Here is an 11,747-nt window from a genome sequence, read left to right as displayed (position 1 = left end):
ATTGGCATTTAGTCTAGGCTCCGCCCCACAGTTACCTGGCAACAGCTCTCTTATGCTCTTGCTCTCTTGTCCTTGCTCCCTTATCCTCTTCCCCCTCTTTCCCCATTCCCCCCTTCTTTCTTTTTCTTTTCTTTTTTTTTTTTTTTTTTGGTTCTTTTTTTCGGAGCTGGGGACCGAACCCAGGGCCTTGCGCTTCTTAGGTAAGCGCTCTACCACTGAGCTAAATCCCCAGCCCCTCCCCCCTTCTTTCTTTCTCCACGTACTCATGGCTCTCTCTCTCTCTCTCTCACTCTCTCTCTCAACTCCCCTCCTGATGTCTTGAATGTTGGTATTCTAAGCTCCACCCCCACAGCTCCCGTGGAACAGCCAGGTATGCTCTGCCCCACGGTTGCCTAGCAACACGCAACTGTGCCTGGCACTGTCTAAGGGGCTGCTTGTCCCCTCCTCATTCTCTCTTGCTCTTTGCTCTTCCTTTCTCTGCTCTCCACCCCATCCCTTCTCTCCCTAACCCTCCCCCTTTCCCTCCATGAGCCCATGGCCGGCCTCCTTTTCTCTCCTCTACTCTTCTTCTCTCATTAAACCTCTCCATGTAAAACCATGTTGGCTTGGTGTGTTCTGTCCAGGCACGGGCAGAGATTTAAACCCTAACACTGAATAAACTCTATTCTATATTACGCCATCCTGCGGCTGTTACCTCCGAAGGGGAAGGGATGCCTCAGCTTGGGCCTGCAGAGGCACTCCCTTTCCCTCACACCATACCTCACCTCCACCAAAGATATTCTCTCTCTTGTATCTTTTTATAAGACACAACAGGAAGGAGGGAGAGAGAGAGAGAGAGAGAGAGAGAGAGAGAGAGAGAGAGAGAGAGTGTCTGTGTGTGTCTGTGTGTCTGTGTGTGTCTGTGTGTGTCTGTGTGTGTCTGTGTCTGGCCAAGGACAGCAAGAGAGAGAGAAGGGAGCACAGCCCGTTTTACTCTTGCAGGACCATCAGGGGCTAGGGAAGGTTGCAGGCCACATAAGAGAAGTTTGTGAGGCTGGACCACATGGGGCTGACCACCCTGGAGCCACCTGGGATGCAGGTTCTGAGGGAACACACAGGGCTGGCTGGCAAGTTGATGCAACAGTCTGCAGTAGATTTAAAATCTGCTGGGACAGATGGACTAAGGACAGAAGGTAAAGTTAAGGACTTTAGGGGAAACTTTTATCTTGAGTGTGCACTTGAGACCCCATGGTCCTGGTAGTTGACAGGGGGTGAGGTATCCCACTTTCAGGAACAGAGAACAGGCAGATAGGGAAACAGGCCTTTGTTGATAGCACTAATATGGGTTCATTTAATCTCTGCAAGGGATGGATCCAAATCAACACCCCTGAAGCTTACGTGAATTTTTTAAATTTAAAAAGAGATAAAGATTTTAGACATGTCGGCATTACCACTGTTTGTGATCTGCACTGAAATTCATCTTTGTAGAAAGAGCAGTAGACTCAGGCTTTTGAGTCATAGTAAAAGCTTGGGACCCCAAAATGATACTGGGTTAAAGGTATTAACACTCTTTCCAGAGGACTGGATATGTAGATTGGAGAGAGATGGTTTTTAGCATGGTTTAGAAGCACTTTTAACTCTATCCTTAGAAGACAACCAACGGAAATTTAAAATCTTGTGGTTGTGATTATTAGTATTATTAGTGTTAGTATTATTAGTGATTAGTGATCAGTAGTTTTTACCAGCCTATCAGAACTCCATTGATTGATATCAAAATTTTGAACTTTAGAAGTTTTAATACAGAAATAGCATAAAGGAGGAAGAAAATAAGGTTGCAGGATATTTGATCATACTGTGAACCCTAAGATTGTTTCATGGTATGGCTCATCTCTTAGCACACAGCTTTAATCCCTCTGACTGGAACACAGACAGGCCTTTAGTACACACATTTAATCCCAAAGGATGAAGGTAAAGTTAATTTATAGTCGGAGGTACCCATGTTTGAAAACGAGATGTCTAATTGAATGGCAGACAAAATGACAAATCAGAGAAAGAGCTGACAGAACAGGATATGCCCAGCTCTCATGAGAAGAGAGAGGGAAAAGAGGCAAAGAGAGAGAAAGAGGTAGTTTTACAGGAATGTTTGTACAGAGACAGGGTGAAGAGAGAACAAGCTCCAGGTGACAATCAGAATGAGCCAGAGAAAAAAAGGAGCCAGGAGATTAGAACAGATGGTCAGTTAGTTTGAGGCCAAACAGGGCAATACAGTCAAAACCAAGAGAAGCCAGTTTGAACCAGTCAGCTTGGAGAGGAGTTTGACCAGCTGAGTTGAACCAGCCAGCCAGAGTTCAGAAAGAACTGGAATGGGCAAGCTTATTCAGCAGCCGGTCTCAGAGGCTGAAGCATTCCAGGCACATCTAGATTAGACTGTACAGAGACTAGGAGTTTCCAGGACTCAGCCTAGGTTAACAGACAGAGGCAGTAAGCCTCCAAGTTGGCAAATACAACAGGAAAATAAAAGATGCTTTTACAAAATAGGAACCTTTTTTCATATACCCTAAATTAATTTCTTAGACCTTTTATAACTTGCATTTACATATCTTAAAACACCCTTTAGACCCTTACAACTTACTTAAATTCACAAATCCTCAGACCTTTATGGCTTGAATTTATACACCTTAGAATGCTTTCTTAGACCTTCAGAGCTTACATGAACTCTAAGCTTTCTTTTTCCCCATCCAATCATTCACCATAACACTCAGGTGGTCGATTACTGACAGCAGTCACTGTAAACCAAGTTCTTTTAAATAACGAAGTGGTAAATGGTTATTTTTGCGAGTTTATCTCTCTTCGGAGTCTGGTAACACAGTGTACTGTTTGTCTTTCTCGGCTGGAGACCTAAGCTCTAGGAAAGTGAGACCAGACTTTCTTCATATGACTGGAAGGCAGCTGGAGCCTTGGAGAAGGAGCTCATGTGTTTGTCACTCTAAAGCTACAGACAGTCCATATCATCAGAGATCTGAGAAGGATAAATTAGAATAGGAAGAATAATCCAAACGGTCCATGTATCAAAGAAAGTGACACAGATATACTCACTAGACAGTTGCCATAGGCCCCTGTGGTCTCCATGGCTTTGTTGGGGGCAATGGTCATAGGTTTCTGTCTGTCATACAGCCCAGCATTTAATCTTCAGCTGCCATACAGAGCAGTGTTGGCCATTGGCTGCCAGACCCAAGTCTGAGAGACTTTCCTGTAGAGGAGGAACATAGGAGACTGACCTTACTTTGACCAGGAAGATTAGTGCAATCTGTCATTGCAGGCTAGACATGGGGCATTTTAGACCACTGGTTATTTACACCAGAATCCAGGTGAAGTAGTCAGGGCCCCAGTGTTTTCTTTGGAGACCTTAGGCTTCCCTCTAGGATCTGGCATTTCTGTCTATTATGGGAAGCTTTTGCATTAAGCATTTTAAATACCACATTCAGCGGATTTCTGAAGATCTTAAGGACCATGCGTCCACATTTAAAGATGACTCCTCAGACTGACTCCAGATCTAGAAATCCCTGGGTCATATTCTCAAGATGCTGCCATAGGTTTTGGGTAATAAAGACGTCATTAAACATTTCCTCAGAGATTCATTCACCAAGAGAACTTGTGCCACTAATCCACCGTAGACAACAGTGTTTGTCCCATGCTTCCAGAACAGATGCTCCTTGTCTAATCTTCTGACACCATCTTGTGGGATTGCTGCTGACAGGGACCAAGGGGGTGTGAGACCACTTAGACCAAGGCCATTCCCATTCCTCTTCTTCTCTGTCAAATGTGTAAGCTGTGCATCCTTAGCTTTGAAGCCTCTTTTTCTCTAGGAGATCTTCCTTGTATCAAAGAATCTTTTTTTTTCTTTCCTCTTCCCTCGTTACTATATTTTCTTGTGTTGTGTGGGATTGTTACAGTCTTTGTCAAAATGAGCAGTTCATTCTCATGGTATAAGTTTTTACTAGTATGTGTTCATGACACAAATTGATGTTTCTGGATAACATTTCATTTCATTTCATCATCTACTTGGACCATATTCACCCCTGTGGTGGTTTGAATGAGAATGGGCCCCATAGGCTCATATATTAGAATGTTTGGTCCCTAGCTGGTTGAACTGTTTAGGAAGGACTATGAGGTGTGGCCTAGTTGGTACCAGATGTGGGTTATTGGTGTGATAGGCCTGACCATGCTTTTGTTTGGAAGAACGTGGTTTTGAGGACTTTGGATTTGGGAAGCAGTAGAATCCTTGAAGTGGGGCTTAATGGGCTCTCCAAGTAGGACTATGAAAGAGTTTGTTGCTGAGAGTGATTTGAACTGTGCAGACCTGGCCCAAGAGGTTTTAGTGGAGAAGAATTTCAGTATGTGGTATAGAGACTGTTTTTGTGGTATTTTGGTGAAGAATGTGGCTGACTTTTGCCATTGTCCAAAGAGTCTGCCTGAGGCTAAGGTGAAAGGATTTGGAGTAATTGTTTGGAAAAGGAAGTCTCCAAACAGTCTGAAATAAATTCTGTTGTATAGTTACTAAAGTTTTCTCTTATGGTGAATGTTTTAATGAAAAGGAGTAAGCTGAGAAAGGAAAAAATATAAAATAAATGGTTCAAGTATTAAAAGAACACCAGAAAGTAGAATGGAGCTGAATGCTATGTTCTAGGAGGTAATAGATTAAGGGAGTGGAACTTTGAGGCAAGAGCCTACCCAGCTAAGGTTAGGTCCAGGCATGATAGTACATAACTTTAATCCCAGGAGAAAAAGCTATGCAGATCTCTGAGTTCGAGGTCAATCTACAGAGCAAGTTGCAGGACAGCCAAGCTTAGGCAGTGAAGGAGTTGGAAAACAGAATGCTGGTAATAGAATAAGGGGTGGCCATGTTTCAGCCCCAGCAAGAAGCAGACATCAACATCATTGGCCATGTGACTATGCCTTTAGAGTCTAGAGTAGAAGGGACTATTGGGACAAGTGATGCTGGCTAGCTGGAGCTAAGAAGTTAGCGGTGATTAAGAAGAGACCAGCATCCGAGGATGTGGAGAAAGAGGAACACTCCTCCATTGTTGGTGGGATTGCAGACTGGTACAACCATTCTAGGAATCAGTCTGGAGGTTCCGCAGAAAATTGGACATTCAACTACCTGAGGAACCAGCTATACCTCTCTTGGGCATATACCCAAAAGATGCCCCAACATATAAAAAAGACACGTGCTCCACTATGTTCATAGCAGCCTTATTTATAATAGCCAGAAGCTGGAAAGAACCCAGATGCCCTTCAACAGAGGAATGGATACAGAAAACATGGTACATCTACACAATGGAATATTACTCAGCTATCAAAAACAATGACTTTATGAAATTCATAGGCAAATGGTTGGAACTGGAAAATATCATCCTGAGTGAGGTAACCCAATCACAGAGAAACACACATGGTATGCACTCATTGATAAGTGGCTATAGCCCAAATGCTTGAATTAACCTAGATGCACAGAACACATGAAACTCAAGACGGATGATCAAAATGTGAATGCTTCACTCCTTCTTTAAAAGGGGAACAAGAATACCCTTGGCAGGGAATAGAGAGGCAAAGATTAAAACAGAGACAGAAGGAACACCCATTCAGAGCCTGCCCCACATGTGGCTCATACATATACAGCCACCCAATTAGACAAGATGGATGAAGCAAAGAAGTGCAGGCTGACAGGAACCGGATGTAGATCTCTCTGAGAGACACAGCCAGAATACAGCAAATACTGAGGCGAATGCCAGCAGCAAACCACTGAACTGAGAACAGGACCCCCGTTAAAGGAATCAGAGAAAGGACTGGAAGAGCTTGAAGGGGCTCGAGACCCCATATGAACAACAATGCCAAGCAACCAGAGCTTCCAGGGACTAAGCCACTACCCAAAGACTATACATGGACTGATCCTGGACTCTAACCTCATAGGTAGCAATGAATAGCCTAGTAAGAGCACCAGAGGAAGGGGAAGCCCTGGGTCCTGCCAAGACTGAACCCCCAGTGAACGTGATTGTTGAGGGGGAGGGTGGTAATGGGGGGAGGATGGGGAGGGGACCACCCTTAAAGAAGGGGAGGGGTTAGGGGGATGTTGGCCCGGAAACCGGGAAAGGGAATAACATTTCGAAAAATGTAAATAAGAAATACTCAAGTTAATTTTAAAAAAGAAGAAAAAGAAGAAGAAGAAGAGACCAGCATCACTGAGGTGAAATCTGGAAAGTGTTCTCTGAGAGCACGAAGAAGCCATGTTCCAGAGATAGCCAAGGTTGTACCTCATGCTACAGCTGTACTTGGTAATGTGTAAGAATCAACCAGGTGGTACTGGTCATAATGAAGGTATAAAGGGGTCATGGAGAGCAGCTGAGTCTTGGCATTGTGAGAGGCCATGAAAGGCCACTGGTGAAGGTGCAGCCTCAATTGCAGTTAATGGCCCAGGACTGAAGGGGTCATGCAAAGCAGTTGGGGCTTGGCACCATGAAGTGAGTCTGTGAGAGGTTATTGATGAAGCCCAGAAGCAATGGAATACCCTGGTGTATTGGAGATGCCAGTACGTGAAATGATCCCCAAGAACAGCATCAACGGCAGAGTGGATCAACCTGAGCTTAGAGTACTACAGAGGACAGAGCTGGAGACGTGACCCAAGCCCTTTGGAGGATCCCAGGCATTAAAACAAGAAACTGTAACTGTTTAAGTTGCCTTGAAGACCTCAAGATGTTTGAAATGCCAGAGCCATACGATATCTGCTAACAGGGAGTGGAACCAGGAGAAAGAAGTTTATTGCAGTCAACAAAGATGAAAAAAGAGCTAGAGATCTGAAGACCACTTTGCCATCAGACATGGAAATGCAGAGTTTTGAGATTGCCCTGATGGTTTCATGTCATATTTTGGGGAATTACAGTTCAATGGTTAGATGAATCTCAGAAAAGCCTTTGAACTTTGGACTTTTAACATTGTTGAGACTGCTATAGACTATGGGAACTTCTGAAGTTGGACTAAATGTATTTTTTTAATTATGCTATGGCTAGGTATGGCCCCCATAGACTCATGTGTTTGAACAAGCCTATGAGGGTCAGGGAGTGGAATGTGATGGTTTAAATATGCTTGGTCCAGGGCGTGGCACTATTAGAAGGTGTGGCCTTGTTGGAGGAAGTGTGTTATTATGTGGGTGGTCTTTAAGACCCTCATTCTAGCTCCCTGGAAGCCAGCCTTCTCCTGTTTGACTTCAGAACAAGATGTAGAACTCTCTGCTCCTCCTGCACATTGCCTGCCTAGATGCTGCCATGCTCCCACCTTGATGATAATGGACTGAACCTCTGAACCTGTAGCCAGCCCCAATTAAATGTTGTCCATATAAGACTTGCCTTGGTCACACGGTGTCTGTTCACAGCAGTAAAACCCGAAATGAGACAATTATATCTTGGTAAGGAGATTGCAAAGGCAAAGGGTGATAAGGAAGGATGAGAAGATGTGAAATTCACAAAGAACTAAAAAACATTTCCTGCCATCCTGAAGAGCCTTTGGGGCCCCTGGATCATCCACTTAGCCCACTCTCCAGCAACCCCTACTTCTGGGTCCATCTGGGGCACAGCAGTGGAGGTGAGCATCAGCCTGTTCCCTGAGATCCATTGTCAGATGTTGCCTCCCTCTCTGAAGAGCCCTGCTGGTATCAGGAACATTCAGCCAACACCAGGGACAACCAAATGGCTAAAGGACACAATAAAAACACAATCAATAAGAGTCAGGGCAATGTGGTGCCACCACAGTCCAGCTGTTCTGCTACAGCAAGCCCCAGGTATCCTAACACAGCCGAAGCAAAAGAAGATGACCTTAAACTTAATTTTACAAAGATGAAAGAGGCCATTAGAAAGGAAATTAATAAATCCCTTAAAGAAATACAGGAAAATAAAATCAAACTGGTGAAGGAAATGAAAAAAGAAAACAGTTCAAGACCTGAAAATGGAAATACACACACACACACACACACACACACACACACACACACACACACTAAGGAAATCCTGAAGAAAGAAAATCCTAAGGAAGAGAACAAAAACTGAAGAGGCAAGCATCACCAAGAGAATACAAGAGATGGAAGACAGAATCTTAGGTGTAGGAAATATGATTGAAGAAATTGGTACATTGATCAAAAAAATCAAAAAGTCGGGGTTGAGGATTTAGCTCAGTGGTAGAGCACTTGCCTAGCAAGCTCAAGGCCCTGGGTTCGGTCCTCAGCTCTGGAAAAAAAAAAGAATGTATAAAAAAAAAATCAAAAAGTCTACAAAGTTCATGCCACAAAACATACAAGAAAACTGGGACACAATAAAGGAAGATTCCCAACTATGAGGCCCAGAAAATTTTTTCAACAAAGTCATAGAAGGAAAAATTCCCAACCTAAGGAAAGAAATGCTTATACATACAAGAAGCTTACAGAACACCAAATAGCTTGGACTAGAAAAGAAAATCCTCCCACCACATAATAAACAGAGCACTAAATATACAGAACAAAGAATATTAAAACTTCAAGGGGAAAGATCAAGTAACATATAAAAGTAGACCTATCAGAATTAAACCAGACATCTCAACAGAGACTCTAAAAGCTAGAAGAGAAAGAACAAGATATCTTGCAGGCTCTTGAGAGACCACAGATGTCAGGCCAGACTACTATACCCAGCAAAACTTTCCATCACCATAGATGGAGAAGACAAGATATCCCATGATAAACCAAATTTAAACAATATCTATCCACAAATCCAGCTCTGCCGAAGATATTAGAAGGAAAACTCCAATCAAAGGAGGCTAGCTATACCCAAGAAAACACAGGAAATAAATAACCCACACACTCAAACCAAAGAAAGGGAAACACACACACACACACACACACACACACACACATACACACTACCAACAACACATTTCTGGTCATTAATATCTCTCAACATCAATGGATTCAATTCCCCAATAAAAATATACAGGCTAACAGGGTGGATGCATGAACAGGATCCACCATCCTACTATATACAGGAAACACATCTCTGCAACAAACATAGACACTATCTTAAAGGGCTAGAAAAAAAGTTTTCCAAGAAAACAAATCCAAGAAGCAAGCAAGAGTAGCCATTCTAATATCTAATAACATAGACTTTCCACCAGATTTAATCAAAAAAGATGGGAACACTTCATACCCAACAAAGGAAGAATCCACCAAGATGACATCTCAATTCTGAACATCTATGCCCCAAATGCAAGGGCACCCACATTTATAAAAGAAACATTACTTCAGCTTAAATCACACACCAAACTGTGCACATCGATAGTGGGAGACTCCATCACCCCATTCTCACCAATGGACGGATCGTCAAGACAGAAACCAAGCAGAGAAATAATGAAACTAACAGAGGCTATGAATCAAATGGACCTAGCACGTATCTGCAGAACATTTAACTCAAACACAAAAGAATAGACCTTCGTCTCAGCGCCTCGTGGAAACTTCTTCAAAATTGACTAGTCAGTCATAAAGCCAGCCTCAACAGAGACAACACAATTGAAATACCTCCTTGTATCTTATCAGAGCACCATGGACTAAAGCTGGGACTCAACAACATAAAGTCCACAAACTCATGGAAACTGAACAACTCTCAGCTGAATGACCACCGGGACAGGGAAGAATTCAAAGTCTCTCTAAAACTCAGTGAAAATGAAGACACAACATACCCACATTGAAGGGACACAATGACAGCAGTGCTAAGAGGAAAGTTTACAACATTAAGTGACTTCATAAAGAAACTGGAAAGATCTTAGACTAGCAACCTGAAAACTCTATTAACAAAAAGAAGCAAATACATCCAGGAAGAATAGATGACAGGAAATACTCAAACTCTGGGCTAAAGTTAATAAATTATAAACAGAGAGGACAATTTAAAAAAATCGATGAAACTGAGAGCTGGTTCTTTGAGAAAATCAACAAGCTAGACAAACCCTTAGCCAAACTAACAAAGGGACAGAAAGACAGTATCTGACTCAACAAAATTAGAAATAAAAAGAGGGACATAGTAAGAGACACTGGGGAAATCCAAAGAATCATATGTTTTACTTTGAAATCTGTACCCAACAAAATTGGAAAATCTAAACAAAATGGATAATTTTCTTGACAGATGCCACCTACCAAAATTAAGTCAAGATGAGGCAACAATTTTAATACTACTGTTACTCCTAAGGAAATAGAAACACTCATTAAAAGTTTTTCAACCAAAAAAATGAGCCCAGATCCAGATGGGTTTGGCACAGGATTCTACCAGACTTTCAAAGAAGAACTGAGGACAATACTCCTCAACTATTCCACAAAATAGAAACAAAAAGAACACTGCCAAACTCATTCTAGGAGGCCACAGTCACCCTGATACTTAAGCCACATGAAGACTCAAAGAAAAAAGAAAATTTCAGACCAATTTCTCTTATGAACATTGATGCAAAATTACTCAATAAAATACTCAAAAACCAAATTTAAGAACACATCAAAAATATCATCCACCATAATCAAGTAGGCTTCAACTCAGAGTTGCAAGGATGGTTCAATATTCAAAAATCTACCAATGTAATTTACTATGTAAATGAACTAAAAGAAAAAAACTGCATGATCATCTCATTAGATACTGAAAAAGCCTATGACAAAATTCAACATAGCTTCATGTTAAAAGTCTTGGAGATATCAGGGATATGAGTTCCATACTTACACATAATAAAGACAATATACAGCAAGCCAATAGCCAACATCAAATTAAATGGAAAGAAACTTAAAGTAATTCCACTAAAATCAGGGACAAGACAAGGATGTCCACTCTCTCTGCATTTATTCAATATAATACTTGAAGTTGTAGCCAGAGCAATTAGACAACTAAAGAGATCAAATGGATACAAATTGGAAAGGAAAGAAGTCAGGTATCACAATTTGTAGATGATATGATAGTACATATAAGCGACCCCCCAAAAAATCACCAGAGAACTCCTACAGCTGATAAACACCTTCAGTAAAGTTGCTAGATAGAAAATTAACTAAAAAGAAATCAGTAGCCCTCCTTTGTACAAATGAAAACTGGGCTAAGAAACAAACAAGGAAAATAACACCCTTCTCAAGAACCACGAATAATATAAAATATCTCGGTGTGACTCTAACCAAGCAAGTGAAAGACCTGTATGACAAGAATTCCAACTCTCTGAGGAAAGAAACTGAAGAAGGTATCAGTTCCCATGATCATGGATTAGTAGAAGTAACATAGTAAAAATGGCCACCTTACCAAAAGCAATCTACAGATTCAATCCAATTTCTATCAAAATTCCAACACAATTCTTTACAAACCTTGAAAAACCAGAATATGGAAAAAACAGAATAGCTTTTCTAAAAAAAAGTCCTGTACAATAAAAGAACTTCTGGAGATATCACCATCCCTGATTTCAAGTGTACTACAGAGCAAGAGTAATAAAAACTGCAAAGTTCTCTACATAAGAAGAAAGATTATCTCATGGCCATAAAAGCCACTATCATAAAAGCAGTTTGAATTATTAACAGCAGGATAACTGGCTGCATGGTTTTGTAAACATTTTTACATTCTATAAGTTCATAGCAAGTTCAAAGCAATAGTTCATGTCATAGGTCACTGAGCTTTAAGGAGTTACATCAGAATTGTTTGCATGTCTTTCCATCAAGACTCAAAGACCTGACTAAACATTCTTTATCA

Source organism: Rattus norvegicus, chromosome 13 (assembly GCF_036323735.1).
Source record: "Rattus norvegicus strain BN/NHsdMcwi chromosome 13, GRCr8, whole genome shotgun sequence".
In the NCBI taxonomy this organism is placed as follows: domain Eukaryota; kingdom Metazoa; phylum Chordata; class Mammalia; order Rodentia; family Muridae; genus Rattus; species Rattus norvegicus.
The sequence above is the reverse complement of the archived record's forward strand: the minus strand, read 5'-3'. Positions refer to the sequence as shown.